At 43.0% G+C, this 19,609-nt stretch overlaps 1 pseudogene; it reads right to left on the bottom strand.

Annotated features, from left to right (window-relative positions):
* Positions 1–7,907: 7,907 nt before the first annotated feature.
* Cfl1-ps3 (cofilin 1, pseudogene 3) lies at positions 7,908–11,003 on the bottom strand (annotated as a pseudogene).
* Between the last annotated feature and the right edge of the window lie 8,606 nt (positions 11,004–19,609).

Here is a 19,609-nt window from a genome sequence, read left to right as displayed (position 1 = left end):
TAGATTTATTCTTTCTCCACACATACAGGAAGTCATCCTCATCAGTATGCCCGGGATGTTTAAAGCTTCGTGAGCCGTGGTCCTCAGGACCTGAAGGGACCTGGAATGTTGATGAATGTGACGAGGCAAAGTCAACAGGATCCAAACCCTCTGACTGTATACTCTGCCGAGTTACGGCTGGCCACAGCCTTTAGCAAAGCCTCAAGAGCAAAGACACTAAGAAGCAAGCGTTTGGGTCTCATCTCTGTTACTTGCTGACAGGGCAATTGGGCGTGGTATCAATCTCTACCTCATAGGCTTAGAAGATAATTACATGGAAGAATGCCCATGGTGATTTGTAACTAAGCATGCGCTGATAGACGTTGTACCCAAACCCAGGAAGTCCAGAGAAGAAAATTCTTTATGTGACAGTATTCAACCATTGAGATTTATGTGATGAAAAACACTGGACTCCTCCCCACCTCCCCCTCCTGGTGTTTCTACAGCAAGGAAGGTTTGCACCAGAGGAGTTAGGGCTCTTTTCTTGTGGTTTTTGTGATTAGTCAGTGACAGCGAGGAAAGTACAGATCTGGAATGCAGACTGCAGCACAGGCGGGAAATCGAACCTTCAGCCTTGGCCTCATCTCCACTCTGCAGATAACCAGCCGGGGGCAGGTTTGCTGGCTGCCCCACTGTCTGGAGGCATACTCTGGAAATTAGACAATGTGTGCATGTTGCAGGGGGACTTTCCTGGTACCCAGTAGGGTGACCTGTTGATTTTTGTCTGACTGGGACTTTTCTGTTTTTAAGTCTGAATGTCATGTCTCCTAAGAATCAACCATTGCTGGGCAAATTGTGACTGGTGGCCATGCTAGTGTCTTGGGCCGAGACTTTGATGGTGTCTTGGACCCAGCTATCTCCTTGCGCTTCCTGATGAGGCATAGTCTATGTCCTGTTTTGTTCCTTTTTTTTTTTCTTGTATTTCCATTGTGTGGAAAATCACACTGCAGAGCCATGGCATAAAAGCTAAGTTATACTAGAGTCATATGAACTTGATCATCATGGCTCTTAGAAAAGCATCTATTCCCATGATAGCTTCTACCCTTTGTTAAGGAAAGTCTGCTTGGCCCAGATATTCACTACCAGTATTGTGCAGGATGTTCCTTCTCTCCTACAGGTATGGATTTTAGCCAGAAGCAATGTTTAACTCAGAATGAAACGTCTTTAAAGAAGAATGTTCTGTCATAGCTTTCCCTAGGAAAACTTTCCTAGTACTTGATTAACTAAACACATGTCTATGTCAAAGCTCTTTGCTGGCCTGCGGCCTTCCCTGAATCCCTGCCTGCTCTGTGGTTCATTCTCATGATCTGCATTTCAGTGTAAAGTCTTGGTCTAGACGACATTCAAAGTCTTCTCAGCCTCTTTGTGTAGACACCACAGAGTAAAATTTGACTCTAAGTAGCTTTTTTATTCTTCAATCAAACAAGGTCCATAGTTCTGATAACATGGCATTGTGCAATGACTATAATCGTGTTTATTTGAACCTAAGCGTTCTGAAGTCCATGTCTGAAGAAGTAATTTGCTCTCTGCTGCTAAGCTAGATTTGAGGTGGGGACTCTATGACTGTTTAATCTTTCCTCCTCTTCTTTCTCTCCCCCGTCCTTTCTAGGGGTGTAGGGTTTGGCTATCAAGGCATACAATTAAATTAAAAACAGAAAAACAGTTTCAAAACAGCTTTCTAGAGGCATGGAATATCAATTTCTATTTGTAAGGGAGTGTTTCTTCTGTGCTTAAGCAAAGTTAGAAAGGAGACTCATCTGTGAGCTAGTCTGTCTTGGCTAATATGAACGGCAGTGAAAGAGGAAGCATGTGGTTTTAACTGCTGGGCCATTTTCTCCAGCCCCAATTGTGATTTTTGACTAATTTTTCACTAATTTTGAGTAGATTCACACATAGCACAATTAAAAAGTATGGTTTCTTTTCCTCGCAGACCCAATCTCACAAGCAGAACCAAGAATCTGTGGCCTCCAAATGCCACACCATTCATGGTAATGGTTCCATCAAGAAGCTGGTATTGCTCCAGGCTAACTTGAGGGCAGCATTCCATGACCAAAAGTCCCTTTTGGTGTCTTTAAAATCTTCTGTTTTATGGTTTCTATGATAAGGATTAGAGATGGGGTTAATTTATCTCTTGACGTACCTGCCTTTCTGCTGTACCCACCAATGTATTTTAAACTTGCCTCAACTCATGACTTTTTTTTTGATCTGTAAAACTATAAAATGTCGTGAGATTGCTTCCTCGTTGGAACAAGGAATTTTGGTTAACCCAAATCTGTGATCCAGGACCATGGTCATTCAGACTGTCTCCAGGGCAAACTATCTTTGAAAGGATGCAGGGAGAAGAAAGACATTGGCCTTGACAATATAGGAATATATAACTCTCTATAGAAGTCATGACAGAAGGAATTTTGCCCCCAGAAAGATTAGCAAATTAGTATTCCAACTGCAGGAAACAGAACACACTTGAAGCAACCTTTCCATTGTGGATTTGGTCTTTGTGACAGAAAGAAAAGAGACTTGAGGCCGGGGCTCTTCTGGAAGGCAGACACTATTCCTAACCATAAGCCTGTCTTGGGTGAGCTCTTTAGAAGAGTCTTGGCTACAGTTGACTGAGCAGTTCAACACAAGCAGGGTTGCCTTTAAAATACCTAACTAATGCTATGGGTTTCTGTGATGGTTTGAGTATGCTTGGCTCAGGGAGTGGCACTATTAGGAGGTATGGCCTTGTTGGAATAGGTATGGCCTTGTTGGAGGAAGTGTGTCATTGTGGGTGTGAGCTTTAAGACTCTCATTCTAGCTCCCTAGAATCCAGTCTTCTAGTGGCTTTCAGATGAAGGTGCAGAACTCTCAACTTCTCCTGCACCATGTCTGCCTTGACAATGCCATACTCCCACCTTGGTGGTACTGGACTGAAACTCTGACCCTGTAAGCCAGCCCTGATTAAATGTTATCCTTGTAAGAGTTGTCTTGGTCATGAGGTCTGTTCACAGCAGTAAAACCCTACCTAATGACAGCTTTCTTATTCTTTTTTTTTTTTTTTGAGCTGAGGACTGAACCCAGGGCCTTGCGCTTGCTATGCAAGTGCTCTACCACTGAGCTAAATCCCCAACCCCAGCTTCCTTATTCTTTTTGTAGCTGCCTGCTGGCATGACCTCCATGCTACCTTAGCTCCAGAAACATGGCGCTCGTTCCTTCTCTTCTCTATTGCTTGCCTGCCCTGGAGCTTTCCAGTTTAACTCTAACACACTGTCCTTAATCTTCTGTTTGACTCCGTTCTTTGCCCTTGTGTTTCTGTTTGTTCCCATCCTTTAATTCTTTCATTAGCAAGATTAAAAACTTCAAAGGAGAACCCTGATTTCACTAGTATCATCTGACGGCTCTGTTGGGACTCTCCCAGATTTCCAGGAACACTTATTTTCTGCCTTTTCATGGATAAAAACAATGACATAGTTCCTGTACCCCTAGATGCTTCATGATCCTTAGTACCCATGTAACAAGAATGATGTCATGTGCTCGCAACTCTGTCTAGTACCAGGGGGTGGGATGGAAGCAAGCAGGTTCCACGGGCTTGATGGCCAGTCACTCTGGTCAGGGCTGTGAACTTTGAGACTGTCTCAAAGATAACGTGGAGAGTGGCAGAACAAGATCTCCAAAGTTGACTTTAATCTCACCCTCACACACATGTATACATATATGCATACAAGATACACACACACACACACACACACACACACACACACACACCATTTGCCATTCATTTTCATCATCCTGTTATTGTGATTGACTAACACATTTCATATTTACCAATGATATGTTAATAAGCTCGTTTTCCAGAAAACAAAGCTCTACTGTGTTGTGGTGGATGATTTCCACTGTGTAAATTCTCCCACGTGGCTGATTCCAGCACGACACCTTCATGGCTCAGTGACAGCCAGTCCTTGTGATTATGTACAAACTGACTCCCTGACCACAGACAGACACTTTGACATTGGAGCCTGGATGCTGGGTGAAGCACACCCATCTATCCCCAGGACACTAGATTTACAAAGCCTTTGTTTTTTGATTTAATTAGCGTTATCAGCAGACAGATTGTACAGCATCTATTGCATACTCTGCCTTTGGCTATATATAAGTTGGTAATTATTTTTAGAGATATGATTATTTGTGCCTTTATAGGGGCATTTTTTGGTGATATCATTAGAGTAAGATATAACATAAAAGTTACAATTTTCAAGTTAATAGGTTAGTGGTATTATTTATAAAACAAATGTATACTTATTTATTGTTCTGAAAATACATAAAACATATAGAAGAAATTAAACATTGTCTGTACCCCATATCCCCGAGAAAATTACTATTCACATTAGAGTGTCCTCAAATTTACATTTCAATCCCAAAGTTCGACATAGTAGTTTGGTAATCTTTAAAGTACATCCAACATGACTAAATATAGTTGAGAGTCCTTATCAAAAGAGAGTAATTAAACATATGGCTTCTTGGCTCCTTCCTTACCAGAGGCCAAGGTCAGTAGAGATGACGTTAATATCAATGGACCATCTTATGACACAGATCTGTGTTCACAAATGGCTATGATGGTTTTGAGATGACTCTAGGAACTCGATGCCTAGGAACTAGTATGGACTTCACAATGCATCCAGTTAGGATAGCTCATGTTAGAGAAGGCGCATCTCAGTGGGGAGGGGATGATGACCTCTCAAGCTCACAGGAATAGTCATAAGCGAGACTAGTACCACCTCCAGGTGCCCCTTAATTTCTGACTTGATTATCCAGATGCTTTCTGTACTGTGGGACTGTGTAGAACGACTCCTCCTTAAGACACTCTGGATAGATCCCCTTCAGGGCCAACCCAACTCCATTTGTTGCTTTTTCTTTTGTTTCTTTTTGTTTTCTGCTGTGTAGTCTAGCCTGGCTTTGAGCTGCTGACCTTCCTGCCTTCCCTCCCAACTGTTGGGACAACAGATCTGTATCACCTCACTAGCATCTCATACAGAGGGTATGACCGTATGTGTCCCTGTCCACCTGTCCGTCTGTCTGTCTGGTTATCTATTTGTCTGTGTATTTCTACATTTTACTTTCAGACATTAGCTGTCAGAGGCTTTGTCATCAATTATATGCTATTTTTTCTTAATTTTAGATATTTCTCCTTATATTTTAAGTTGGCTTCTGGGGCCAGTACATATTTTGTTTTTAAAAAACATGTTTGAAATTTTTTAAATGTATTTTTATTTAATGTGTATGGGGTTTTGCCTGTATGTATGTTTGTGGGCCACATTTGTACAGTACCTGCAAAGGCAATAAGTTGTCCTAGGACTGGCCCTATACACAGTTGGGAGCTACCTTGTAGGTGCTAGGAGGTGAATCTGGGTCCTCTGGAAGAGCAGCCATTGCTCTTAACTCCTGAACCATCTCTCTAGCTCATGTTTAAATTTTTCTATTTTTTACTTTTTACTTTTTCTGTGTTTGAATGCTTAATGTGCCACTTTCATCTCCTGGGATCTTAAAAACTCCATGTTTTAGTTTCTTCATCTGTGAAGAGAGAATAAGGGGATCCACAAACAGATTTGTTGGAAACTTAGCTAATATTTGTAAAGAATTTGAATATGACTTCAATCCACTCGCAGCAACTCTAGCTACCTGAAAGCATTTCCCACTGTTTGCTTTTATATTCTCAATAAAATGTGATGCATTGTTTACAGCAACTGATTATCTGTGTACACACTCACGAGCATGTGTGGACAAGTGTGCCACAACTGTGCTGGTGGGTCAGAGGGCAGAAGTCTGGTAGAAGTCTGTTCTGTCCATCACGTGGGGTTCAGTGATCAAACTCCTTCCTGCAGAGCCACCTCCTTGGCCCTAACTTGTTTCAGCCACATAATAGCATAATCCGTATAATACAAAGTTCACCTGTATGAGGGTCCAGTGTAGTATACGCAGGTTGTGCAACTGTTGCCAGCATCTAATTTTAGAACATTTGCATCACTACTAAAGAAACCTTGTACTCAAGAGCAGTATTTCTGCCTTTCCACTTCTCTCCTCTCTGCCCAGGTATCGACCACTTTCTCTTTCTAGAAACAAGACATTCCACTTCATCCATAGAGGGAAGAAGTTCCTATTCTGGATGTTTCTCACAGACAGGCATCTACTATATGTGGTTATTTTGTGACAGGGTGTTTTTTCTTTTTATTTACCATGTTTTAAAACCTTGTCCATGTAGCATATGTCAACACTTCATTTTATGTTGGGCGTAATAGTATTCCAATGTATGTGGATACCACAGCTCACTTCCTCATTCTTTAGCTGGTAGTTATGAGGGTTGCTTATGTCTTTGTGCTATTATGAATAACACCATTATTGGTATTTGTGTGCAAGATTTGTGTGTGGCTATGCTTTTAATTCTCTTTGATGATATACCTCAGAATAAAATCATTAATGTTCATCTTTATGAAGGGCTGCCCAGCTGTTTTCCAAAATGTCTGTAACCTTTTACATTTTGGTCAGCAACAGCTACAAGTCCCAACTTTCCCAGACTTGCCAACATCTTGCCATTCTAGTGGGCGTAGTGTCTCTGCCTCATTTTGATTAATATTTTCTAATGGCCAATTACGTGAAGTATCTTTTTTGTGTGGTTATTGACCATTTGTACGTTCTTTTTGGAGAAAAATCTGTTCGTATTTGTTGGCCTATTGAGGTGGTTTGAATGAGAATGGCCCCCAGAGGGCTGATAGATTCGAATGTTTGGTTTCCAGGTGGACTGTTTAGGAAGGACTAGGAGGTGTGGACTTGTTGGAGGAGATGAGCCACTGTGTGTGGGCTTTGAGGTTTCAAAAGGCCACACCAGGCCCAGTATGGCTCTCTTTCTGCTGCCTGCCTGTGGGTATGATTTAAGCTTTCAGTTACTTCTAGCAACATGCCTGCCTGCCTGTTGCTTCATTTCCTGCCATGATGATGATGCCTAACTCTTTGAAACTGTAATCAAGCCCAAGCCCAATTAAATGCATTTTTTTAAAAAATAAATAAATTTCCTTGGTCATAGTGTCTCTTCACAACAGTAGAAGAGTAACTGACATAACAGTCTTAAAACTGGATGTTTGTCTTTTTATTATTGAGTTTTGTCTTTTACACATTTTGGGTTCAAGTTCCTTGGACATATGTCTTATAAACATTTCTACCATTTCCTATCCTTTTTCTTGCATTTTTTAATGATGGCCACTGAGGCACGAGCATTTTCATCTAGACAGAATCTAATTTATTAGATTCTCTCTCTCTGCCACTTGTCATCTTGGCGTCATACCTAAGATGCCATGACTCACACCAAGGTCATGATGGTTTATCGCTATGTTTCTCCTCCTCCTTCTCTTCTTCCTCTTCTTTTGTTAATTACCTCCCCCCCTCCCCCGTGTAGCCAAAATCAAGGGAAAGGAAAAAGAGCACCTAGCGGGTGCAGTGATGACCATTTCCACATTTCGTTTACACACAGAGCTAAACAGACAGCACAGACATCACTATTGTGGTTAAAAGTTGGCAGCACGGAATGAAGACTGATGAGGAGCAGGGCTGTTGGTAAAAAATATAGGCTCCCCCCAAACTGGTGCCTGGGACAGGACTTGGTCTACTTAAGCCCAAAAGGGAACAGAAGGTCAAAAGCAGGTTGGGAAGTCCAGAACTATGATAATGGAGGGAGGAGGGTAATTCAGTGGGTGGCAAGGACTTTGGCAACTGGAGTGAAACGATTGTCCTCCCCTTACTTCGATCCCTGGCCCCTCTGGTCTGGCAGAAAAGTGCCAGTTTGTAACATCCAAGAGCTAGTCTGGGGTTGCTATATGCTTCAGGCAGGGGCTGGAAGCCTCTCAGAAAGGCTTGCCATCCAAAAAGATGGTGGCACTGCCATGTAGTTTTTCTGCCAGGGTGCAGCAGTCTTGGCCCTCTCGTAGACGTCTGCTTGTAATTCATGCTTGATTTCTGTCAGTTTCGTCATGATGGCATCCTTGGTGCTGCCATAGATAATTTTTATCTTAAGGGGAGCACTCTTGGGGTCCAGAAGATAAACAGCAGGTCTCCCTTCTTGCTCTCCTTGGTCTCATAGGTTGCGTCACAGAGAGCATAGCGCCAGTCCTTGTCTGGCAGCATCTTGACAAAAGTGGTGTAGGGGTCATTCAGAGACAGTTCCACATCTCCTTCCAGGATATCCCTGCCCACCAACCAGAATATTTTTCTTGTCCTCTCTCACTTCTTCCAGTGTGAGGACTTACACACTTTCATGTCATTGAACACCTTGATGACACCGTCATCAGAGACAGCCACACCAGATGCTGTGTTTCCAGAAGCAAAGGGGAAACAGAAAGAGCTACAGAAGAACTGAGCGGCTTCAGTTGCTGCTGGAACCCAACTGAACCGTTATATTTCTTATAAATATAGTCCGATAGTTTTAGTTCATCCATAGAACCCAATGGGGATGGCTTTAGCCATAATAACCAAAAAAGGGAGATACAATCTATAGAGACCTCCCTTAGTAGATAGGCATGGCCCCCATTTGTGGGATGGGACCACCCACACATCTCAAAAATTTCAACCCAGAAATGTTCCTGTTCAAAGGAAAGACAGGGACAAAAAAAATGGAACAGATACATAAGGAAAGTCATCCAGAGACTGCCCCACCTAAGGATCCATCCCATTTGCAGACACCAAACCCAGACACTACTGTTGATGCCAAGAAGCACTTGCTGACAGGAGCCTGATATGGCTGTTCCATGAGAGGCTCTGCCAGCACCTGTCCAATACAGATGCAGATACTCACAGCCAACCATCAGACTGAGCCTGGGGACCCTAATGGAAGAGCGAGGGAAAGGACTGAAGGAGCTGAAGGGGACTGCAACCCCATAAGAAGAACAATATCAACTTACTGGACCACTCAGAACTCCCAGGGACTAAACCAACAACCAAAGAGTATACATGGAGGGAGCCATGACTCCAGATACATAAGTAACAGAGCATGGCCTTATCTTACATCAGTGGGAGGGAAGGGAGCTTGATGCCCCAGCTTAGTGATGCCCCAGCTTAGGGGGATGCTAGAGGGGTGAGGGGGGAGTGGGGGAGTGGGTGAAGGAGCACCCTCATAGAGACAAAGGGGAGGGGGAGAGATGGGAGGTTTGTGGAGGGGTAAACAGGAAGGGGGATATCATTTGAAATGTAAACGAATAAAATGATTAATAAAAAAGTAAAAAAAAAAAAAAGCCAAGTCTTAATTCCTTGGTGTTGTTTCTGAGCCTGTTGTGAGGTAGAGTCCCAGCTCCCTTTTGTTGTTTTTCCCCAAACTTTCATTGAGAAGACTAGTTCCCCATTGGATTGGCCCAATCACTGTTGAAAATTAATTAACTACATATATTAGTTATTGTTTATTCCCGGTAGCTAATTGTTTTGAACAAGGTAGGTAGAAACATGCTCAGAACTAGTGATTTCTCTATTACTTTTAAGGTAAACAGCCATGGAGCCATGATTGGCGCTCATGTGGGTGGAGCCTAAGCTCGTGTCCTCATGCTGCTTCACAGTCTCCTTGGAAGGAAAATATCTTCCCTGTTTTCTTCATCCAATACATTGAAACGTGCCTTCCCTTCCCATCATCCCACCCAGGCAGTGTTTGTCTTTACAATGTTGCCTGTGAACATGTCAGCCCCCAGTCATGTCCATCTGGACTTCTTCTCTTTATTGACTTATTTCTGGGCAGTCAACCTTCCCCATAACCCTTCAGCAAAAATCTTTACCCTTTGAAGATAGACATCTTTGAGGGATTTAAAAGAAATTGTAGCCAGAATAGTAGAGAATTAAAAAAAAATACCTCTCCCTATGTGCAAACAGTTGTAAGGAAACTTAAACTGGAAAACAAAGAAGAATTCCCAACCCCAAAGCCTAACCCAGTGGCTGTGAACCTGTGTGTCATGAGCCCTTTTGGGTTGGATAGCAAATATCTTACATATCAGATATTTACATTATGATCATAACGGTAGCAAAATTACAGTTATGAAGTAGCAACAAAAAATAAATGTATGGTCGAGGTCACCACAACATGAGAAACTGTATTAAGGGTCAAAACATTAGGAGGTCGAGAACCACTGAGTCCTAACTTTTCCCCCTGCTTTAAAAAAATTCAAATTATTTTTAATTCTCTTTCCCCTTCTGCTCCCACCTCTGTGTTCTTTGTGTGTGTGTGTGTGTGTGTGTGTGTGTGTGTGTCTGTGTGCGCACGCGTGTGTGTCTGCATGCACAGGGGTGCATGAGGCCAGAGACACGGACTAAGAACTGAACTCGGGTCCTCTGAGACAGCAGTGAATGCTCTAACAGCCGACTCACCCATCCATCCCTCATTACAAAGAACTCAAGAAACACAACTTAAAGGCAAACCTAGTTTTTTAAATCCAAAGGAACTGAAAGCCAAATCCCACAGAGCTGACCACTGAAATGGGGAATGCAGAGCTCTCCTGAGCACCCAGGAACCTTAGGCTGCAGCCACAGCTTCCATCCTCCCTCTGCATCGCTCCCCCACCTTCTCCACCTGAATTCTTCAACTTGAAGTACAGGAGAAACTCACCGAAGTCTTCCATGCAACGAGTTTATAAGCTAAACTCTCTTGTTCAGAAGTCTCTGAGTACACTCAAGCCTGCAGGACCATGGCCAGGACTAAGGCTCTAAAGATAAACAAGGAAGGTTCCTCATTGAGCCACCGAAGACCGTCTCCATGCAACAAAACAACCTTTCCCACAGCAAACCACTATGTGCCACTCTCCATTGTTTGCTTTTCCAGGTCGGAAACCTGTCACTTACAATTCTGCGTCCAGCTCCTTTGGTTTCATTGCCCTCCCTGGGCGCAAACTCTTCCAGGGCATGAGCTGAGCCTGCAGCGTTTGCTGGATGCTCCTCTTTGGTGACGGGACCTGCTGTGTTCCCTTCATTTTCAGAAGCCAGCTGATCTCAAAGAAACTCTGGGGAGTGCCAGGAAGGAACTTTGAGTTTATGCTCCACCTGGCCAATGGCAACTCTGGCCGCTAAGTGTCTGGTTTCTCTTTCAGAGACTGCTCAGACGGATGGGATTAGCCACAATTAAAGACGTCCATCTGTGGCTCTGAAGGTGCCACAAGAAACTTGTGTAGCCACCGTGGAAATCAGTGATGGAGGTTCCTCAAAACAAAAAAATAGAACTCCCATATTCCAACTACCCCTCTCCTGAGCATAGACCTGGCAGACTCAGAGTCAGCAGACCACAAGGGGTCTTGCACATTGTTGTAGCATTATTTGTGAGAGCCAAGACATAGATCCAGCCTATATGGTCATGAGCTGATACATAAAGGATATGGATATATGTATATGTGTGTGTGTGTGTGTGTGTGTTGCTTTATCTAGCCATAAAGAATGAAATGATACAATTTTTGTGAAAATAGATGGAACTTGAGATCATGTTAAGTGAAATGAGAAAGACCAAGAAAGACAATTATCACATTTTTCTCACGTGAGGAACCTAGATTTAAATGCATGTAAACACACACAGCACAAGCATATATGTATTCATGGTAAAAGCATAGGGGACACTTTGGGGAAAAGTAGGTGACTGACCAATGGGAGATGGGATTGGGGACAAATGAGGGATACATTACTAGGTCCTACACCAGTCCTAATGTCCTTTCTTACTAGAAGATAGTGTATGTAACCTGTAGGTTCCCACCAGAATTCTCAAATTACCTTGTTTATTCAAGTTAAGGACTGTGCATTATATAAATAAAATATCCCTAATGCAAGTTAGATGCTCTCTATTAAATTATATCACCCAGGTGTCAACTGGACCTCCTGTAATCAGAATAGAACGTGGGTTTTGCTGAATGTGTTCAGTGCCAGGTTCATCATGATTTGTTCCTCACAGTGGAGAGTCTAGAAATATTTACTAATTAACAAAAGAAAACCCACTATGAGAGGAAATGGATTAATGAGAGCTGTTCTTTTCTATTCTCTATTTGTAAGTGGTTTAATCATGTCAATAAGGCGGAAACTAAAACTCCTTATTAATTAGAATGAGGGGAAGGTCCTGACAGCATTTTTTTTTCCTCCGTGTCAAACAAAATCTCAGTTGTTAAACTTAAATGGTTGAACATGTTTTATGTGCTTTTATTTTATTTACGATCACTGCAGAACAAAGGGTGCATGAGAAGATGGTTTATTTGCACAGTAAGTACTAAGATAATTGCAATCAAACAGAAGAACACAGAACGTCTGAGTTTAAGGCGAGATAGAGCCAGCAGTTCCCATGGACAAGACTCTTAGAGCTGTAAGTGACTTTTATTCTCTGATCTCTGTCCTCTTTCCTCCCCTTTGATGAAAACTTATCTGAGATTTTGGGGAGAATTAGAGGCACCAATGTCCATGTTAGTCAGTTTTCTGTCACTGTGATACCTGAGAAAACCACTTACAGGAGAAAAAGACTCATTTTGGCTAAATGGCATGAGCGATTGCAGTCCATGGTCAGCTGGCTCTATTGCCTTGGGTCCGAGGCTAGGCAGAATATCATGACAACTAGAGAATGTGGCTACGTGGCTTTATTTAAGTTAATAATCTTTGTGTCCCCATACAGGACCCTTCATAGCTTCTGCCCACTCCATCTAGGGTGTATGATTTGGACAGTTGGGTAGAATATGGAAGTGAAGTTCCAACAGATGGACGCCTAGACCTCAAAACATCTGAGTGCTTCTGCTTCTCTCTGGTTCTCATGGCAACACGTCCGAATTATAGACCTTCTCCTGAGAGGCCACCTGAGCAGACCTGGATCATTCTTAGACCACCTGAGCAGACCTGGGTCATTCCAGCTATGGTAGACCACTTAGCAGACATGGGTCATTCTGGCCGTGGTAGATCACCCAGCTCCTCACTCACGGGCCATCCCACCCAGTGACATGAATGAGCTTAGCCCAAATCCAATTGATCTGGATTTGCAATACTTCTGCCAACCTGTCAACTCATGAAAAAATAATGAATCATCTTCAAACCTTATGTTTTAAGATGGTATGTTAGACGGCAATGGACAACTGCTTCTGACCATGATCCATACTCTTAATGGGGTAAACGTAATAGCTTCTCCCAGGGACCATATCATTTTAAGTGTCAAATGTTTGAAGTAAATGAAGCTAAATCTGAGGCTGCGTCTGCATCAGGAAGTGAGCAGGCAGAATCAAGGGCACCTGGAGACTTCAGGGAATAATAGATGGACACATAGCAGAGCCAATGGAAGAGGCAGGGGAAGGTAACATTAGGATCAGGGTTATGACGTCAGTTATGGTAGACCAGAACTCTCTTTCTCACATCCATCTCTAATGTACTGGGACTACATCCCCACCACCGTTCTGTTCCTGCATTCCACTTACAGCTTCTCAACAAAGCTCAGGACTAGGCTCAGCCTCTCTGTTTTCAAGTCTGTTCCCAAAATGCTATTCTCCAGGACCCAGTTCTCCTGCATCAAAGGGGTAACACACCACTAGTGTGACATCACACAGCTTCCATTTCTGCCTCATGTATGACATGTAAGCACACTCAGTTATTCCGAGGTCTTAGTAACCATGCAGTTCAGTTTTCTTTTCTGAGAAATAATAGTGAGGGAAGGAAATTGGCCAGGCTCTATTCTTTCTCCTCCGTGTCAGCCTTAGTGTTGAGAAAGGCATAGAAGAAAAACAAGAATCGATCGATCGCTTTTAAGAGAGGCAGTTCAAGGTCCTTTTGATCGCCAGTAAAGATGTTTTTTTTTTTTTTTTTTTGTTGATCTGGAAGCTTACGGTCCCAAACTTTTAGTAAATATTAACTTCCATTTTACTACTTTTCTTATCAGCTGCAGAAACAAAAGTTCAGACTTCATATAACGTAGATAAATCCAAAGTCACACATGTGATAGGAGGTAATATCATAAATGTAATAGCTGCTTGACTATTCAAGTGTAGTGGCCCAGGGAGTGGTACTATTAGGAGGTGTGGCCCTATTGGAGTAGGTGTGACCTTCTTGGAAGAAGTGTGTCACCGTGCAGTTGGCTTTGAGACCCTCCTTTAATGTCTGGAAGAGAACTTCCTCATAGCTGCCTGAGGATGTCAGTATGTTCTTGGCTTCCTTTGGATGAAGATGTAGAACTCTCAGCTCCTCCTTCGTTATGCCTGCCTGGATGTTGCCATGTTCCCACCTTGATGATAATGCACTTAACCTCTGAACCTGAAGCCAGCCACCATTAAATGTTGTCCTTTGTAAGAGTTGCACTGGTCACGGCATCTCTTCACAGCAATGGAAATCCCAACAAAGACATCAAGTCATAATCATCTTTAGAGAAAAAAAAATCTACCTCCTGTTTCGACATCATGAATAGGTATCAAGTCATTCCTCCTTAGAATGTCTCTAAGCCCATGATGTGATTCCAGGCACTTAAGGGAACTTGAAAGTCCTCTCTAGGCATCTAATGTGATGGAAATCCTCTCTTCATCAGCTTAGCTTTTAGGAAAGCAGGACTGGAGGAAAAGGATAGAGGAATGCAGGCATAAATTTCAGTCAGTAAGTAGCACTAAAGTGATGGAATTTTCTAGAATGAGGAGCTCCAAGCCATACTAACGGAACACTGTCCACTTGTGTGAGGTGTGCCAGGCCATTGTCTGTCATCTCCGGTTTTCTCATATATAATATAATACATTGGAAATGCCTCACTTTCCCAACCTGTGGATATTCCCTGTACCCCATACAAAAGTTGAGAAATGCTGTATAAAGTTTCTGTGTCATGAAGGCCATATGTAATAAATCTAGGCACCTGTATTAGCTCAGGCTTAGCCAATAAGGACTGTGGAAACCTAATAACCCCTGCAGGAAGAATCTCATTTGAGGCATGCACACACTGGCAGTTAAGGCTTTCTTTGGCTGTAAATATGTCTACTTTTGCCAAAGGAGGAAATGGAGAAATCATATTTTGTTGATTGCCTCCTATTCTGTCAGGCACCATCCAGGTATTTTACATCTTTCTTGTTTATTCATTACAATAACCATATGGAATAGCATTATTTCATTTTGTCGATACTGACTTTAATAGTTATGCTCCTCTCCAACCAGTTTAGCTTTATAAAGAGAGCAACCAAAGGCACGGAATCTCTGGGATCAGTTCTCTTTCTTTACCTTTTTGGCTTTTTGAGACAAGGGCTCTTTATGTAGCCCTGGCTGTCCTTGCCATGTAGACCATGCTGGCATTGAACTCATGGGATTGGCCTACCTTTGCCTCCTTAGTGCTAGGATTAAAGCCTGGTAGGCTTACTCTACAAATCTATAAGGCTATGTTACCAGCCCTATGACGGAATGCCGTTTATTCTAGGGATGCCCTAATAATCCTAGCAGTTCCCATGACTGATCCCTAGTAAAGAAAACATCTCAGATTTCATGTGACAGAAGTACAATTTTAAATTCACAACAAAAATTGAAAGCTTTCCTTGAGGTTTTTACCTTTCTCGTTACATCCACCTGGGTTACAGCCTGGGTGATGGCTGAACAATATAGACAATGCAGGCGTCTCTCATTGCCTCCTTCCTCACATCTTAACAGGTGTTATCAGCTGTGCCTTCAGAACGTGCCTCTAAACACCATGGCCCCGTTAGTATTGTAGATCTGTTTGCTCTTCTGCATAAATCTGCTCTACACAGGGCCATCTTTAAAAAGCCAAACTTAGCCATGTCCTCCATCCCACCTCCTTGTTAGGGATTAAACTCAGGGCAGATACACTACACCAAGCTACACTCCATCCCTCAAGCTTCTTATATTTTAGACATGGTGGTGGTGTATAGGGATAATCTCTTGTGCAGCCGTGTGGAGGCATCGCCTGTCAATAAAAATCTGACGGCCAATAAGCTGAGGCAGGATTAGAAGGCAGGACATATGGTAGGGAGAGAGGAACTCTGGGACACAGTCAGGTGGGAAGATTCGCAACTCGGACTCAGAGGAAGTCAGACGTATAAAATTAAGGAGACCCCAGCTCCGAAAAAAAAAAAGAACCAAAATTAAGGAGAGATAAGCATCGCGTGGCAGACATAGAGTAGTATAAATAGAGATAAGCATCGCGTGGCAGACATAGAATAGTGTGAACAAGCCTAGCTTATGGCCTAGGCATTTATTCATAAACGAATAAGCCTCTGAGTTGTTATTTGGGAACCGGGGGGCGGGTGGAAAAGCTTGTGGTTACAGTGACGGTACTGGAGGTGCACCTCAGCATTACCCACATTAGCCTTGAACTCCTGGGGTCAGGGGGGTCTTGCTTATTTTCTCAGCCTCCTGAGCATCTGGGTCTCCAGATGTAACCATGGTGCCTGGCTTTATTTTCCTCAAAGTTGTTTTCTGGTTTCGAGTATGGCTAAAAAGAAAGTGGATACACAGCCTTTGTCTCTGATGAGACTCCTGCCTTCACTGGCAACCTTACTTGGCTCATGACTGCTTCCATTGGTTTTCTGGTCAGCAGCGTATGGCCCTCATCCATAGACTGTGTGGCTGCTCTGTCCTCTGATTGGATAGCCTCACTTTCCTGTTATCGTTCAGTTTCTCCTCAAAGGTCACCTCCTCAGGATGCTTTCTTTGACCACACTGTGAAGAACACAGTTCCCTTGGGAGGTAACTGCCCCAACCCTATTTATTTTTAAAAGACGCCACTCTCTGTCCTTGTCTGGTTCATTTGTTTTCCTTTTGATTTGCTTTATTTATTTCTAACTCAACATATATTACAGCACCCGGATGGGTAGATAGTTCTAGAATTGCTGTGGTCTGAATGTGTTGCCTGTGCTATACTATCTAGGGGTTGCCAAAGCGATACTATTGGGGGTGGGCTTTAGGGGTGGCTGGAGCACAGTGGGGTCTCATTTAAAAGACTTTATTCAAGACTTAGTTTGTTTAAACTTCTGCTTCATTTTAAAGAAGACTCCAGACAAGGAATGCTGAGAGCTCCCAGAATAGTAAGAAAACAATCTTATTCTTTATAGATCAGTTATTTGCAGATTTTTATTCTAACAGCACAAACACAGAAATTATTTAATGAAAGAAATAGGGGTATTCTTTTGGTCTCACTTTGCTTTCTAGCCATTTTTGATTAATGCACATTTTCAAAACAAAAACATGTGAAGACAAATACAGTGTTCTTGAATAGATTTCAAGTGCATGGACTCAAACATTTTAGATGAGATTATTTTCCACACAAAATTCTTTAATACACAGAAAGCAAGAAGGACGAACCATGTTAGCTGAGGAAGCTCGTCAGATACATTTGCTCAGTGACAGTTTGGACTTAGGAAAGAAAAAAGAAGTTGTATCATTGCACATGTTAGAAGTGTGTTTCTATCCTCAAGAGTACTCCAGTGTGGACTGTGACTTGTGGAAGATGATGGATGTGGATCCCAGCTGTGTCTGCATGGTACCTGTGTCAGGATGCTCTTGGGGCTTACTTCTGTGATTGTGCACCTGGATTCCTTGGAGACCATTGTGGACTCAACTCTGATGAATGTGCCAGTCAGCTGTGTCTCCATGGAGGTCTATGTGTGGAGGAAACATCTACTACTGTGCCAGCATTGGGTAGTGGATTCACAGGGACACACGCTGAGACTTTGATGTTCATCCTTGGTCAAAGCCTTGTCACAATGATGCAACTTGTGAAGAAGCTGTTGACAACTATATTTATCGCTGTTGGCCTGGATACACAGGAGTCATGAATGAGATGGACATAAATGAACGCAGTAGCAACTCCTGCCAATTTGTTGGGGACTCTGTGGAGCTGTCCTCAGAGGATCAATAGGAATGCATTGTAGGCTTGCATTCCTCCTTTAACTACCATGGAGTCCCAGACTATGTTTGTATCTGTCACTTAGACTCACAGACAGGAGCCTAGCATGACTATCCTCTGAGAGATTTCATCTAGAAGCCGGAGGAAACAAATGCAGAGACCCACAGCCAAACATGAGACTTAACTTGAGGATTCATGTGGAGAAGCTGAGGGGAGGATTGAAGAACCTGGAGGGGGATAGGGACTCTACAGGAAGACCCTTCAGAATCAACTAACCTATACCCTTGGGGACTCCCAGAGACTGAAACACCAACAAAAGAGCATTTAAGGGCTGGATCTAGGCCCTCTACACATATGTTGCAATTGTGCAGCTTGGTCTTCATGTAGGTCTTCCAATAACTGGAGTGGGGGCTCATCCTGACTCTGTTGCCTGCCTGTAGATCCTGTTCTCCCAACCGGTCTGTCTTGTCTGGCCTCAGTGGGAGAAGATGTGTCTAGTCCTGCAGTGACTTGAGTTGCCAGGGTAGGTTGGTACCCATGGAGGACCTCTCTTCTCAGAGGAGAAGAGGAAGGGTGGTGGGGGAGGGGCTAAGTGAGGAGCGACTGGGAAGAGGAGGGTCTGTGAACAAGATGTAAAGTGAATAAATAAATTAATTAATAAAAAGGCGTAGAGTTTCAGGGGGAAGCAGAAATAGAAAATATACATGATTAGACACAGACGTTGTGAGATTCTTACTCTGATGCTCATGACCGGTGAAAGCCACAACTTAATGGCGTTTCTCCTCAACACATGCTCTCTAAGTGAAGGAAAAGGAAGGGGCTGAAGCAGCCTCTTTCTGGAGACCCTCTTGGGAAACACCTGTATATCACAACCAAGATAAATACAAGGGGGGCTGCTGAGGTGAAGCTGAGTAAATATTTCTAAACGTTGGGGAGCTGGGAAGGGGTGATGTAATGAAACAGAATGACGTACCAGGAGAGTCTCATCTTTGAAGTCCTGGCACCATCTAGTGGCTGAAGAGTCCTGATCTCTAGACCAGTCATTTCCTCAACAGGCGCCTCTCACATTTCTCAGCTACTTTCAGAAATGAGCAAGGAGATTACATAAACACCGTTTCCATATTCTACAGGTTTAATGTGTGACCTGGGCATCGCCATTTTAAAAACAATCCTTCTAGGTGCCTCTGCCTTAACCGATTTTTGTGATCGAGGGCTTGCTTTCTTGGAAGTTGGTTGTCTCATTTCTCCCCGCACCTCCCCTGTTTTTCTTCATGAAATTAAATAGTGTATTTTATAGTACAAACTCAAAGTGAATTGTGGCCAAGATTACTTTGGCATTTGACATGATCATTAATTGGGGAGACAGTGGAGCCATGCTGAGGCTCAGAGAATCAGTGGTGAGCTATGGGTGGAGCTGGTGCACTGAGCTAACTTACCCCTGGATATCCCGGAACTTGCTTTGTAGACCAGGCTAGCCTAAAATCCAGAGATCCACCCGCCTCTGCCTCCGGAGTGCTGGGATTAAAGGTGTGCGCGCCCCCCACATCCGGTTTAACATCTTCTTTTTAAGACTTAAGTAATTTCAGACTTAGAAAGAGCAGAATTTTCATCTTTCATCCAGATTCCTCAAGCAAGAATGCTTCACTTGTTTATAACAAATCAATTAAAATAAAAAGCAGCTCTGATACAATAATATCATTACATAATTTATAGACTTTATTAAATGTCTACTATCCCATGAATGTG

Source organism: Rattus norvegicus, chromosome 18 (assembly GCF_036323735.1).
Source record: "Rattus norvegicus strain BN/NHsdMcwi chromosome 18, GRCr8, whole genome shotgun sequence".
Classification (NCBI taxonomy): Eukaryota; Metazoa; Chordata; class Mammalia; order Rodentia; family Muridae; genus Rattus; species Rattus norvegicus.
The sequence above is the reverse complement of the archived record's forward strand: the minus strand, read 5'-3'. Positions and strand labels throughout refer to the sequence as shown.